Below are 14,524 nucleotides of genomic sequence, written 5' to 3'. Positions count from 1 at the left end.
CTTCTGCTACTTGTTTTAAAGTTTCTTCTCTTCTGGCTGAAGGATGATGTTGCTTCAGATTTTCTCTCCTGGGTAAAGGACTTCGATCCCAGTGCTATTCACCATGTTATATATCTGATTCTGTATGCTGCCACTATATAGAGTCTAGCCAGAGAGGTTCTTCGACTGTAATGTTTAAACATTAATCTAATTTGTATGGTAACTATATACACTCCACACTAGCCTGTGTGTCTCCTTCAAAGGCCACGCTGTAACTGTTCTCAAGTTTCTCCCACATGATCTCTTACATCATCATGGGGGGCAGTAATCTTTACATTGTCTCAAGATTAACCCTTTGGTACCCTTATACTACAACCTACATTGACTCCCGGTTAAGCAACGACTCCATTTTAAAATTCTCATCCTTGTTTCAAATCCCTCCATGGCCTCGCCCCTCCCTATCTCTGTAATCTCCTCCAGCCCTTACAACCCTCTGAAATATCTACCCTCCTCTAAGTCTGGCCCCTGATTTTAATTGCTCCACCATTGGTGGCTGTGCCTTCAGCTGCCTCGGCTCTAGATTCTGGAATTCCCTCCCTATACCTCTCTGCTTCTCCACCTCACTTTCCTCCTTAAAGACATTCCTTAAAATCTACTGCTTTGAACAAGCTTTTGGCCATCTGACCCTAATATCTCCTAATATGACTCAGTGTTAAATCTCCTCCAAACCCACAACCCTCTGAGATATCTGCACTAATCAAACACTGGCCTCTTTAGCAGCCCCAATTTTAATCACACCTTCCAGACCCATACCCTCTACAGCCTGGAACGACAAGGGCAACAGCTGCATGGGAATGTCACACGTCATCCTGACCTGGAAATTTACCGTCATTCCTTCATCACTGGCTCAAAATCCTGGAACTCCCTCCCTAACAGCACTGTGGGTGTACCTACACCGCATGGACTGCAGCGGTTCAAGAAGGCAGCTCACCACCACCTTCTCAAAGGCAATTAAGGATGGGCAACAAATGTTATTTGCCAGTGACTCCCGCATCCTGTCAATTAATTGAGAAAAAAAAACAAGTGCGAGGGGTTGAATGGCCTACTCCTGTTCCTGTGAACCTCAGTGTTACAGGCTGTGCATGGAAAACACTGTCTTCACTTACTTTGGACGACATTATGAAGTCATGAAGCTTCTTCCTGCATTGTCGGCTCCTTAGGTGATGGAGACTGGACTCTCTGCCTCAGCAATCTCATTCCTTCGTGTTTGGACGAACCTCTGATGTCGTTTCCTGTTCTCAGTTCTATTGGTAAGATATTGACTAATGGATCAGAGACCATGGACCCCATCCTGAGGCTGACCTCACCCCATGTAGTCCATTCCTTGGACATTTTCAGCTGCTGCATTCATTGAATGACATCTGACCCTTAAATCAGAGAAGTACATCGTATTTACAGCACAGGAACAGGTAATTCAACCCATCTAGTTGATGCCAGTGTTTAGGCTGCACACCAGCCTCCTCCCTCCCCCCTTTGTGTAACTCCACTGGAATAACCTTTCTCCCTCATGGACTTATTGTACTTGTACTTCTTCCCCTTTCAGTGCATCTATGCCTCCTTGTGGTAACAAGTTTCACATTTTAACCACTCTCTGGCTAAAGAACTTTCTCCTGAATTCCCTATCGGATTTATTAGTGACGATCTTACGTTTATGGCCCCTAGTTTTGAGCTCCCTCACAAATGGAAACATCTTCTCTACTCCATTGAATCACTTCATAATTTTAAAGATCTCTCTCAGGTCACCCTGCAGCCTGTTCAACCTTTCCTGAGAGGTATAATCTCTTAATTCTTGTATTATTTTAGTAAATCCTTTATGCAACATCTCCAGTGCCTCTGTATCATTTTATAATATGGAGACCAGAACAAAGCAAAGCAGCTATAGCATTTTAAATGCTGCAGTGCTATTCAACATCACAATGACCTGTAGTTTTACCAACGCCATCATGCCCCATATATGTAATTAGGCCCTTCTTAGGAAACGTAAGTGTGTTAGCGGTAGAGTCATATGGGTGAATTGACGTCTAGGCCCTAGCTAATCCATTAACAGGAAGTCAATCTTATGCTGTAAAATTAATACACCTGAGTTTTTGCTGTGGCGAATTTGCCTGTAAGTGTTAGCTGTTGAGAGTTATTCAGAAAGAAAGCTGTGCTAGGCTCAGTGAGCTGCTCTAAACACTCCCCTTCAGCTTTAATTCAAATACCAGGAGATTAGAATGAATGGTGTATCTGCAGAAATAGCTAATTAGATGAGCAGGTTGCACCTTGAGTGTGACATTCCAATCGGCTCAATAATCAAATTCATTCACTCACACTTCGATTCACACGTAATAACTTGCATTTACGTAGTGCCTTTAACACAGTACAAATGTCACAAGATGCTTCACAGGAGAGTAATGAGATAATATTCAACACGAACACATATAAGGAGATTTTCAGATAGGTGACCAGAAGCTTGGCCAAAGGAACAGGTTTACAGGAGCTTCTTAAAGGAGGAGGCGAGAGAGGTTGAGAAGTTTAAGGAGGGAATTCCAAAGCTTAGAGCCGAGACAGCTGAAGGCATGGCTGCCAATGGTGGAGTGAAGGGAGTTGGGGATTGACAAGAGGGCAGAATTGGAGGGGAGCAGATATCTCGTGCATTGTCAGTCCTGCCACTGTTGTTAACAGTCTGACGCTGGCCAAGGTGATAATCTGCACATGAATTGCGCATGTGGAAGTGCGTTGGTCCCCTAATATCTTGTGCTAGTGAGTCATTAGTTCCAGATTTGTTCCCATACTTTCTTGCTTAAGTTCCCAACATAAGATGTTCTTTCACAGGAAGGCAGTTGGGTTCTTCCTTGCATACGAACATACAAATTAGGAGCAGGAGGAGGCCACTCAAACCCTTGAGTCTGCTCTGCCATTCAATAAGTTCATGGCTGAACTGATTACTCCACATTTCCACCTACCCCCGATAACCTTCCACCCCCTTGTTTATCGAGAATCTTTTGAGGAAGAGAATTCCAAAGACTCTCAACCCTCAGAGAAAAAAAATGTCTCCTCATCTCTGTCTTAAATGGGCGACCCCTTATTTTTAAACAATGACCTCTAGTTCTAGATACTCCCACAAGGGGAAACATCCTTTCCACATCCACCCTATCAAGATCCCTCAGGATCTTATATGTTTCAATCAAGTTGCCTCTTACTCTTCTAAACTCCAGCAGATACAAACCTAGTCTGTCCAATCTTTCCTCATAAGACAGCCCGCCCATTCCAGGTATTAGTCTAGTAAACCTTCTCTGTACTGCCTCCAATGCATTTACATCTTTCCTTAAACAAGGAGACCAGTACTGTACACAGTATTCCAGATGTGGTCTCACTAATGCCCTGTATAGCTGAAGCATAACCTCCCTACTTTTGTATTCAATTCCCCTCACGATAAACGATAACATTCTATTAGCTTTGCTAATTACTTGCTTTTCCTGCATACTAACCTTTTGCAATTCATGCTTTAGGACACCCAGATCCCTCTGCATCTCAGAGCTCTGCAATCTCTCACCATTTAGATAATATGCTTCTTTTTTATTCTTCCTGCCAAAGTGGACAATTTCCCACTTTCCCACATTATACTCCATTTGCCAGATCTTTGCCCACTCAGCTGGGAGTGCATTGACCATCTTAAAAATTCACTTCCAATAGTTTTTTTTAGCAAACTCAGAAAAAACAAAATGTGAAAACAATTTGCCCTGATTATAATCCCTGAAGCTATGGCTCACAACTCCTTCCCCGCACAAATAGCCTCATTAAGAAAAGCAATTGTGAAATAGTGTTCGTAGTGTAATTTTAAATGTATAATGATGCTTCAGCTAAGCTTTCATTCTTTACCTAGAAAATAATGCCTTAAGTAAAATATTACATGGCTGGCTCATTATTGTTTGTTCCAGGATTCAATATATTGGCTTCATATGGTAATATAGCTGTGGGAAAATTACTACAGATGGATAATGGTACAAAAATCTATGGGGTTTAAAATGTTGGTGTCAATGTTATTTACTATTTGTGAATTTTTAACAATTAATTATTGTGATGTGTGGAGATGAGAAAGACCTGAAGAATCTGAATAAGTGTCCTGAGAAATCAGAGAAGTGAAGACTGTGCGAGGGAAGAATGAAATGGGAATGATGAAAGGAACAAGAAGCCAAAGCAGAGCTGATGGTTGGGACCAGATCAGAGGGTTGTCCTGAGGGCAAAACACTAAACCCTTCGATCGCCACATGTGACCAGCTCTATCAACTAGAAACCATGAGGACAATAAATCTGGGAATCTCCAAAGTATCTGCATGACCACTCACAAGCCAGGGAAGCAGAACTAAATTAGCAGGAACTTTAGCTGAGCCAGCCCAAGTAAGTACCTAGCATTTTCATAGGCAGCACAGTGGTGCAGTGGTTAGCGGCGCAGTGGTTAGCACCGCAGCCTCACAGCTCCAGAGACCTGGGTTCGATTCTGGATACTGCCTGTGTGGAGTTTGCAAGTTCTCCCTGTGACCGCGTGGGTTTTCGCCGGGTGCTCCGGTTTCCTCCCACAGCCAAAGACTTACAGGTGATAGGTAAATTGGCCATTGTAAATTGCCCGTAGTGTAGGTAGGTGGTAGGGAATATGGGATTACTGTGGGGTTAGTATAAATGGGTGGTTGTTGGTCGGCACAGACTCAGTGGGCCGAAGGGCCTGTTTCAGTGCTGCATCTCTAAATAAAATTAAAATAAATAAAAATAAGATTTTCTCACCATGTTCCAACATCAACTGATTGAGACAAATCATGATAATACCACGGGCTGCAGCAAAGGATGGAGATTCCTCATCATGCAGCGAATTAATGATTGACTAACTGAACCAATAGAGGATCTGCAGAATAGGCCCAAACCAATAAATGGGCCAGTAACCCTGAGTCAGACAGTGCCATTGACAATGAGGGAGGACAGTAACCCTGAGTCAGACAGTGCCATTGACAATGAGGGAGGACAGTAACCCTGAGTCAGACAGTGCCATTGACAATGAGGGAGGACAGTAACCCTGAGTCAGACAGTGCCATTGACAATGAGGGAGGACAGTAACCCTGAGTCAGACAGTGCCATTGACAATGAGGGAGGACAGTAACCCTGAGTCAGACAGTGCCATTGACAATGAGGGAGGACAGTAACCCTGAGTCAGACAGTGCCATTGACAATGAGGGAGGACAGTAACCCTGAGTCAGACAGTGCCATTGACAATGAGGGAGGACAGTAACCCTGAGTCAGACAGTGCCATTGACAATGAGGGAGGACAGCAACCCTGAGTCAGACAGTGCCATTGACAATGAGGGAGGACAGCAACCCTGAGTCAGACAGTGCCATTGACAATGAGGGAGGACAGTAACCCTGAGTCAGACAGTGCCATTGACAATGAGGGAGGACAGCAACCCTGAGTCAGACAGTGCCATTGACAATGAGGGAGGACAGCAACCCTGAGTCAGACAGTGCCATTGACAATGAGGGAGGACAGCAACCCTGAGTCAGACAGTGCCATTGACAATGAGGGAGGACAGTAACCCTGAGTCAGACAGTGCCATTGACAATGAGGGAGGACAGTAACCCTGAGTCAGACAGTGCCATTGACAATGAGGGATGACAGCAACCCTGAGTCAGACAGTGCCATTGACAATGAGGGAGGACAGCAACCCTGAGTCAGACAGTGCCATTGACAATGAGGGAGGACAGCAACCCTGAGTCAGGCAGTGCCATTGACAATGAGGGAGGACAGCAACCCTGAGTCAGACAGTGCCATTGACAATGAGGGAGGACAGTAACCCTGAGTCAGACAGTGCCATTGACAATGAGGGAGGACAGCAACCCTGAGTCAGACAGTGCCATTGACAATGAGGGAGGACAGCAACCCTGAGTCAGACAGTGCCATTGACAATGAGGGAGGACAGCAACCCTGAGTCAGGCAGTGCCATTGACAATGAGGGAGGACAGCAACCCTGAGTCAGGCAGTGCCATTGACAATGAGGGAGGACAGCAACCCTGAGTCAGGCAGTGTCATTGACAATGAGGGAGGACAATAACCCTGAGTCAGACAGTGCCATTGACAATGAGGGAGGACAGCAACCCTGAGTCAGACAGTGCCATTGACAATGAGGGAGGACAGCAACCCTGAGTCAGACAGTGCCATTGACAATGAGGGAGGACAGTAACCCTGAGTCAGACAGTGCCATTGACAATGAGGGAGGACAGTAACCCTGAGTCAGACAGTGCCATTGACAATGAGGGAGGACAGTAACCCTGACGTATCTTCTCCAACACCTATCCAGATGTCAGTGTGATTTTAAAATGGACTGGTAAATGTTGTTCCCATTATAGGAACAGGAGTAGGCCATTCAGCCCATTGAGCCTGCTGCGCCATTCAATACGATCATGGCTGATCATCCACATCAATGCCTTTTTCCCACACTATTCCCATATCCCTTTATGTCATTGGTATTTATAAATCTGTCAATCTCTGCTTTAAACATGACGGAGCTTCCATAGCCCTTTGGGGTAGAGAATTCTAAAGATTCACAACCCTCTGAGTAAAGACATTTCTCCTCATCTCAGTCCTAAGTGGCTTTCTCCTTATTTTGAAATTGTGTTCCCTGGTTCTCGACTCTCCCACCAGGGGAAACACCCTACCTGCATCTACCCTGTCTATCCCTTTCAGTATTTTGCAGGTCTCAATGAGATCACCTCTCATTCTCTGAAACTCTAGAGAATACAGACCCAGTTTCCCCAATCTCTCTTCATAGGACAGTCCCACCATACCGGGAACAAGTCCAGTGAACCTTTGTTGCATTCCCTCTATGGCAATAATAACAACTTTATTGTAACTTAAACTAGAACAGATATATATATACACACAGCTACTAGAAGAGCACATCAACACACATCTGACTCTGTCGGGCTACACCCACAACTCTGTGTGCCAATGATATCACTTCCTCTGGTGACCTTTCACTTACAGCCTCTTAAAATGCTCCCACAACAACAGTGTAAGCCAGCAGGTTTACGGGTGACAGGTGAGTAAGATTACACATCAGAAGAGTTACACACTTTGTTTTAAATCAAAGTGAAAGTTGGTCGCAGTGTGGCTGTGATGCAGCGAGGGGGTGAGGTCATGATTTACAATGGTTTTTATCCTGTTCATGTGATGACAGGTGCCCAGGCTGAGGATAGGCTGGGTTTCTTTGTTGTTCCAGTCAGCAGTGGATGAACATCATTGGGGCACCTAGAGCTTTTGTTTCAACCTTTTCTGTCTGTCCAAGGGTTAAAACAAAGACTTGCAGCTCTGTGAGCTTCCAGTTTCTGAGGGAAATAAGGATTCTCTCAACAGTCTGTGTCTATTAACACATGGGTGACACTGCAGACAGAGAACATGTTGCTCTGTCTGGCGGTTGTTGAAAGACTTTGGTGAAAGGGAGGACCATCTGGGTGGCAGACTCCTCCCTGGTGATGTTGGGCCTTAGTGGGAAGGTCCTGACGTCAAGTGAAGGTGGGAGTGCTGAGTGTGGACACTGGGCAGAGAGGAGAAGGGGAAAGACTTGTTTACACAGACTGCAAAGTGCCTGGGGAATAATGCGGAAAGGAAGTAATCCGGAGCTCTTGTCTGCCTGATCCAGCTTCCTGCTCAGGAGGATCCAGTTACAGCAGCAGAACATTTCAGACGTGTGTCAGCATGGAAAAAAGAAGCAGTTTGCATCGCTGATCGGATCGGAGGGGTAACTAATCCACACACAATAACAAAAGGCTGCAACTCTCGGGTAGGTGAACACCACGACTGTGCCCCAGTACTGAGCTGGGCTCGGCAGCACCCTGTCCCAGACAGAGAGAGTCCTGCACCAAGTTACAGTGGGGGCAAAGTGATAGTGTCTGGCTGAATGTCTCTGTCTCTGAAAGTTTGCTGTAAGATTGGGGGGTGGGGAAGGTACAAGTTTCTGGGCCTGGGGAAGGAGAAAATTGTCGAGCAAGTGAGTTGGACAGAGGGAGGAGGAGCTGCATTGAAAATTTCACTTTGCATTTGTCTACAGTCTTTGGGAGGGGGGGGGGGGACCCAAGCGAATCCCAGTTAAATGTTGCGGGAGGTTTGGGTGGGGGGATGCATCAGGTTCACTGGGGTGTGTGGGCTTTGGGGTGAGTGTATGGGGTTTCGGGAGCAGTGTGTGGGTTCAGGGAGATTGGGGAACAGTATGGGGTTTCTGGAGCAATGTGGGGTTTCTGTAGCAGTGAGTGGGGTTTCTGTAGCAGTGAGTGGGGTTTGTGGAGCAATGTGGGGTTTGTGGAGCAGTGAGTGGGGTTTGTGGAGCAATGTGGGGTTTGTGTAGCAGTGAGTGGGGTTTGTGTAGCAGTGAGTGGGGTTTGTGGAGCAATGTGGGGTTTGTGGAGCAGTGAGTGGGGTTTCTGTAGCAGTGAGTGGGGTTTCTGTAGCAGTGAGTAGGGTTTTCTGGAGCAGTGCATAGGGTTTTCTGGAGCAGTGCGTGGGGTTTCTGTAGCAGTGGGGTTTAGTTTAGTTTAGAAATACAGCACTGAAACAGGCCTCTCGGCCCACCGAGTCTGTGCCGACCATCAACCACCCATCTATACTAATCCTACACTAATCCCATATTCCTACCACATCTCCACCTGTCCCTATATTTTCCCTACCACCTACCTATACTAGGGGCAATTTCTAATGGCCAATTTACCTATCAACCTGCAAGTCTTTGGCATGTGGGAGAAAACCGGAGCACCTGGAGGAAACCCACGCAGACACAGGGAGAACTTGCAAACTCCACACAGGCAGTACCCGGAATTGAACCCGGGTCGCTGGAGCTGTGAGGCTGCGGTGCTAACCACTGCGCCACTGTGCCGCCCTTCTGTAGCAGTGAGTGGGGTTTCTGTAGCAGTGAGTGGGGTTTCTGGAGCAGTGCGTGGGGTTTCTGGAGCAGTGCGTGGGGTTTCTGGTGCAGTGCGTGGGGTTTCTGGTGCAGTGCGTGGGGTTTCTGGTGCAGTGCGTGGGGTTTCTGGTGCAGTGCGTGGGTTTTCTGGGGCAGTGAGTGGGGTTTCTGGGGCAGTGAGTGGGGTTTCTGGGGCAGTGAGTGGGGTTTCTGGGGCAGTGAGTGGGGTTTGTGGAGCAGTGAGTGGGGTTTGTGGAGCAGTGAGTGGGGTTTGTGGAGCAGTGAGTGGGGTTTGTGGAGCAGTGAGTGGGGTTTGTGGAGCAGTGAGTGGGGTTTGTGGAGCAGTGAGTGGGTTTGTGGAGCAGTGAGTGGGTTTTCTGGAGCAGTGAGTGGGGTTTGTGGAGCAGTGAGTGGGGTTTGTGGAGCAGTGAGTGGGGTTTGTGGAGCAGTGAGTGGGGTTTGTGGAGCAGTGAGTGGGGTTTGTGGAGCAGTGAGTGGGGTTTTCTGTCGCAGTGAGTGGGGTTTGTGGAGCAGTGTTTGGGTTTTCTGGAGCAGTGAGTGGGTTTTCTGGAGCAGTGAGTGGGTTTTCTGGAGCAGTGAGTGGGTTTTCTGGAGCAGTGAGTGGGGTTTGTGGAGCAGTGAGTGGGGTTTGTGGAGCAGTGAGTGGGGTTTGTGGAGCAGTGAGTGGGGTTTGTGGAGCAGTGAGTGGGGTTTGAGGAGCAGTGAGTGGGGTTTGAGGAGCAGTGAGTGGGGTTTGAGGAGCAGTGAGTGGGGTTTGAGGAGCAGTGAGTGGGGTTTGAGGAGCAGTGAGTGGGTTTTCTGTCGCAGTGAGTGGGTTTTCTGTCGCAGTGAGTGGGTTTTCTGTCGCAGTGAGTGGGTTTTCTGTCGCAGTGAGTGGGTTTTCTGTCGCAGTGAGTGGGTTTTCTGTCGCAGTGAGTGGGTTTTCTGTCGCAGTGAGTGGGTTTTCTGTCGCAGTGAGTGGGGTTTGTGGAGCAGTGAGTGGGGTTTGTGGAGCAGTGAGTGGGGTTTCTGTCGCAGTGAGTGGGTTTTCTGGAGCAGTGAGTGGGTTTCTGGAGCAGTGAGTGGGTTTCTGGAGCAGTGAGTGGGTTTCTGGAGCAGTGAGTGGGTTTCTGGAGCAGTGAGTGGGTTTCTGTCGCAGTGAGTGGGTTTCTGTCGCAGTGAGTGGGTTTCTGTCGCAGTGAGTGGGGTTTCTGTCGCAGTGAGTGGGGTTTCTGTCGCAGTGAGTGGGGTTTCTGTCGCAGTGAGTGGGGTTTCTGTCGCAGTGAGTGGGGCTTGTGGAGCAGTGAGTGGGGCTTGTGGAGCAGTGAGTGGGGCTTGTGGAGCAGTGAGTGGGGCTTGTGGAGCAGTGAGTGGGGTTTGTGGAGCAGTGAGTGGGTTTTCTGTCGCAGTGAGTGGGTTTTCTGTCGCAGTGAGTGGGTTTTCTGTCGCAGTGAGTGGGGTTTGTGGAGCAGTGAGTGGGGTTTGTGGAGCAGTGAGTGGGGTTTCTGTCGCAGTGAGTGGGGTTTCTGTCGCAGTGAGTGGGGTTTCTGTCGCAGTGAGTGGGGTTTCTGTCGCAGTGAGTGGGGTTTCTGTCGCAGTGAGTGGGGTTTCTGTCGCAGTGAGTGGGGTTTCTGTCGCAGTGAGTGGGGTTTCTGTCGCAGTGAGTGGGGTTTCTGTCGCAGTGAGTGGGTTTTCTGTCGCAGTGAGTGGGTTTTCTGTCGCAGTGAGTGGGTTTTCTGTCGCAGTGAGTGGGGTTTCTGTCGCAGTGAGTGGGGTTTCTGTCGCAGTGAGTGGGGTTTCTGTCGCAGTGAGTGGAGTTTCTGTCGCAGTAAGTGGAGTTTCTGTCGCAGTGAGTGGGGTTTCTGTCGCAGTGAGTGGGGTTTCTGTCGCAGTGAGTGGGGTTTCTGTCGCAGTGAGTGGGGTTTCTGTCGCAGTGAGTGGGGTTTCTGTCGCAGTGAGTGGGGTTTCTGTCGCAGTGAGTGGAGTTTCTGTCGCAGTGAGTGGAGTTTCTGTCGCAGTGAGTGGAGTTTCTGTCGCAGTGAGTGGGGTTTGTGGAGCAGTGAGTGGGGTTTCTGTCGCAGTGAGTGGGGTTTCTGTCGCAGTGAGTGGGGTTTCTGTCGCAGTGAGTGTGGTTTCTGTCGCAGTGAGTGGGGTTTCTGTCGCAGTGAGTGTGGTTTCTGTCGCAGTGAGTGGGGTTTCTGTCGCAGTGAGTGGAGTTTCTGTCGCAGTGAGTGGAGTTTCTGTCGCAGTGAGTGGGGTTTCTGTCGCAGTGAGTGGGGTTTCTGTCGCAGTGAGTGGGGTTTCTGTCGCAGTGAGTGGGGTTTCTGTCGCAGTGAGTGGGGTTTCTGTCGCAGTGAGTGGGGTTTCTGTCGCAGTGAGTGGGGCTTGTGGAGCAGTGAGTGGGGCTTGTGTCGCAGTGAGTGGGGCTTGTGTCGCAGTGAGTGGGGCTTGTGTCGCAGTGAGTGGGGCTTGTGTCGCAGTGAGTGGGGTTTGTGTCGCAGTGAGTGGGGTTTGTGTCGCAGTGAGTGGGGTTTGTGTCGCAGTGAGTGGGGTTTGTGGAGCAGTGAGTGGGGTTTCTGTCGCAGTGAGTGGGGTTTCTGTCGCAGTGAGTGGGGTTTGTGGAGCAGTGAGTGGGGTTTCTGTCGCAGTGAGTGGGGTTTGTGGAGCAGTGAGTGGGGTTTCTGTCGCAGTGAGTGGGGTTTCTGTCGCAGTGAGTGGGGCTTGTGGAGCAGTGAGTGGGGCTTGTGGAGCAGTGAGTGGGGCTTGTGGAGCAGTGAGTGGGGTTTCTGTCGCAGTGAGTGGGGTTTCTGTCGCAGTGAGTGGGGTTTCTGTCGCAGTGAGTGGGGTTTGTGGAGCAGTGAGTGGGGTTTGTGGAGCAGTGAGTGGGGTTTGTGGAGCAGTGAGTGGGGTTTCTGTCGCAGTGAGTGGGGTTTCTGTCGCAGTGAGTGGGGTTTCTGTCGCAGTGAGTGGGGTTTCTGTCGCAGTGAGTGGGGTTTTCTGGAGCAGTGAGTGGGGTTTTCTGGAGCAGTGAGTGGGGTTTTCTGGAGCAGTGAGTGGGGTTTTCTGGAGCAGTGCGTGGGGTTTTCTGGAGCAGTGCGTGGGTTTTCTGGAGCAGTGCGTGGGGTTTTCTGGAGCTGTGCGTGGGGTTTTCTGGAGCAGTGAGTGGGGTTTTCTGGAGCAGTGAGTGGGGTTTTCTGGAACAGTGAGTGGGGTTTTCTGGAGCAGTGCGTGGGTTTTCTGGAGCAGTGCGTGGGTTTTCTGGAGCAGTGCGTGGGGTTTCTGTCGCAGTGAGTGGGGTTTCTGTCGCAGTGAGTGGGGTTTCTGTCGCAGTGAGTGGGGTTTCTGGAGCAGTGTTTGGGGCTTAGGGAATGTGTGGGGTTTAAGGAAGAGTGAGTTGCTTTTATGGAGCGTTGTTTGGGGCTTAGGGAAAGTGTGTGGGGTTTATGGAGCAGTAAGTGGGGTCAGGGAAAGTCTGGGGTTTAACGAGCAGTGAGTGGGGTTTAGGGAAAGTGAGTGGAATTGGGGAGGCTGCTTTCTACATGGTTCCTCGCCTGTCTAGAAACAGCAAAGACTTAATTGCTTTGAGCTTCCGGTTTAAAACTGGCAGCAACATACTGGGAGTGAGTCACGAGTGGAAACAAAGAGTCTCTTGGTCTCCAAGTTGCAAGGGGCAGTGAGGTTAACTCTTTGCTCACCAGCTCCTGTGTGCTGCCCAGGGGCTGTGGCTGGGGGGAGTTTGAAGTTTGTAGTCTGTATGTAATGTGATGCTCCACGCAGGATGTGTGTGGCGCTCCCTGAATTTTCCATTCGCTGCAGCAGAGAGAGCGGATTTAGTCACGATTTAGCAATGTCTGCACATATTGCACCTAAATCTCATTAAAGTCTTTCCGCTCAGCCACACTGCTGTTTTGTACAGTCAGTATAGAATGTGTGTGTGTGGAAGAAAGTAAATGATGCTGGGCTTCCCCCAGCTTTCTGTTTATTATTTGTACAATGTTGACAGCTACCAGACCTAGACTGGTCTGTACCTCCTGTAATATGGAGGAGGCCATTCAGCCCCTCCAGCCTGTTCCACCATTCAATCAGATCATGGCTGAACTGTACCTCAACTGCATTTACCCACCGTCACGCCATGTCCCTCAGTACCATTTACTTAATAACTCAGCAGTGGCTGTCAGTCACTGTCACTCATGCAGGGTCACCTCTTTTTGATCTGTAGCTGGCCTTGCAATGAATGATCCGATGTGCCCAAAGATTAGTGTCTACCAAATGCTGACAGCTTTCTGCTGTGTGACATGAGTGTGTAGCTCAGGAGTTGTGCTTTCACTATTATCAACGCTTGTTGATTATACATCAAGATATGCACAGTAATCCACTGCTGGAACAATTAAATAGGAAGGAAGAGAGAACTTGCATTTTTATAACGCCATTCTCATCGTCAGGACATCTCAAAGCACTTCAAAGTCAATGAAGTGTTGTCAGTGTTGTAATGTAGGAAACGTGGATTTATACACAGCAAGGAGGGGTTATTGGGCCTTGAGTGGATCCAGTCCCTGTGATCAGCCTCTGTCCCTGGCAGCATTGCTCAGTCCAGGTAGGCTCAGCTGGCAGCTTAATGCATTCTGTTACTGCAGGGCTGGTCTGTGGGGATCCTTCCTGGTGTCAGGGCCATGCAGTCCATCCATTACACAGTCAAAAACTCCAAGTAAATCTGGACCCCCAAACACTGGATCCCCGCAAGGCCATCTCTGACCCTCTGCATAGTAAGATCCCACTAACAGCAAAGAGATAAATGACCAGATGATCTATTTGAGAGAGAAATACGGGCCAGGACACCAGTACATACTATTAAAAGCAATGCTTACTCAGATATGACATTCACTTTGGATCTTCCTGTGCAAGTGAGCATTAGAAAGTTTAGTGCGGGGGGTTTGATATATGTCATCGTTGCTCTGATCTAAATCTTACATAAACATCTACTGAAATGCAGCATTAACGAATCTTTGAACTGACGAGGAGCAGGAATAGTCTGAGACTATTGAGTGAATTTGATAAAGGAAACTGAAGAACGTGAGCCTTTAAAATTTAGTTTGCACAAAATTATCTCTCCCCTTTCTGCAATTTTCCTTTGCAATGCTGTGAAGTATAATGAAAGGAAGTTCACAATTAGACAGTTTCACAGTTTATTGAACAGCCTGCAATCTGCAGGAAGTGCCTTCAGGAAACTACTACCTAAATCCTGTGAGTGACAAAACATGCAAAGAAATCAAAAATTCGTCAATTCATGGGTCACACTGATCTTTTCCCCAGTAGAAAATTTAGTTCACAAATAACTTTATTAGTTTTGCACACAAGAAAATAAAAATTAGCTGACGTAGATAATTGGCTGGGTAATTATACTAATACCTGAATAATTCAGTCCATATGTATTGGACATGTTTCAGAAATTTAACATCTGTTGGCAGTGGGTTATATCTATATCTCGCTCGAATATATTTTAAATGTTACATCTGTATATGTTCCTGTCGATTTTTCCCATTATAAATTCCTGTGCCCACATTTATAAT

The 14,524-nt window shown here is 48.1% G+C and overlaps 1 protein-coding gene across 3 annotated transcripts in view; it reads left to right on the top strand.

The window, feature by feature from the left end:
* The first annotated feature begins 7,027 nt into the window (after positions 1 to 7,027).
* Positions 7,028 to 14,524, top strand: part of elk3 (ETS transcription factor ELK3) — a 120,736-nt gene continuing 113,239 nt past the window's right edge. Inside the window, exons 1-2 of one of the 3 annotated variants that reach the window (XM_068059677.1) lie at positions 7,028 to 7,103; positions 7,704 to 7,844. The gene's annotated coding sequence lies outside the window, so the exon portion shown is untranslated. Of the gene's footprint in view, positions 7,104 to 7,283; positions 7,845 to 14,524 lie in introns of those variants that run through there. The other 2 variants (XM_068059679.1, XM_068059678.1) reach the window with 2 other exon arrangements.

This window comes from Heterodontus francisci, chromosome 27, assembly GCF_036365525.1.
Source record: "Heterodontus francisci isolate sHetFra1 chromosome 27, sHetFra1.hap1, whole genome shotgun sequence".
In the NCBI taxonomy this organism is placed as follows: Eukaryota; Metazoa; Chordata; class Chondrichthyes; order Heterodontiformes; family Heterodontidae; genus Heterodontus; species Heterodontus francisci.
Note: the sequence above shows the minus strand (reverse complement) of the source record. Positions and strands in the feature narration are given on the sequence as shown.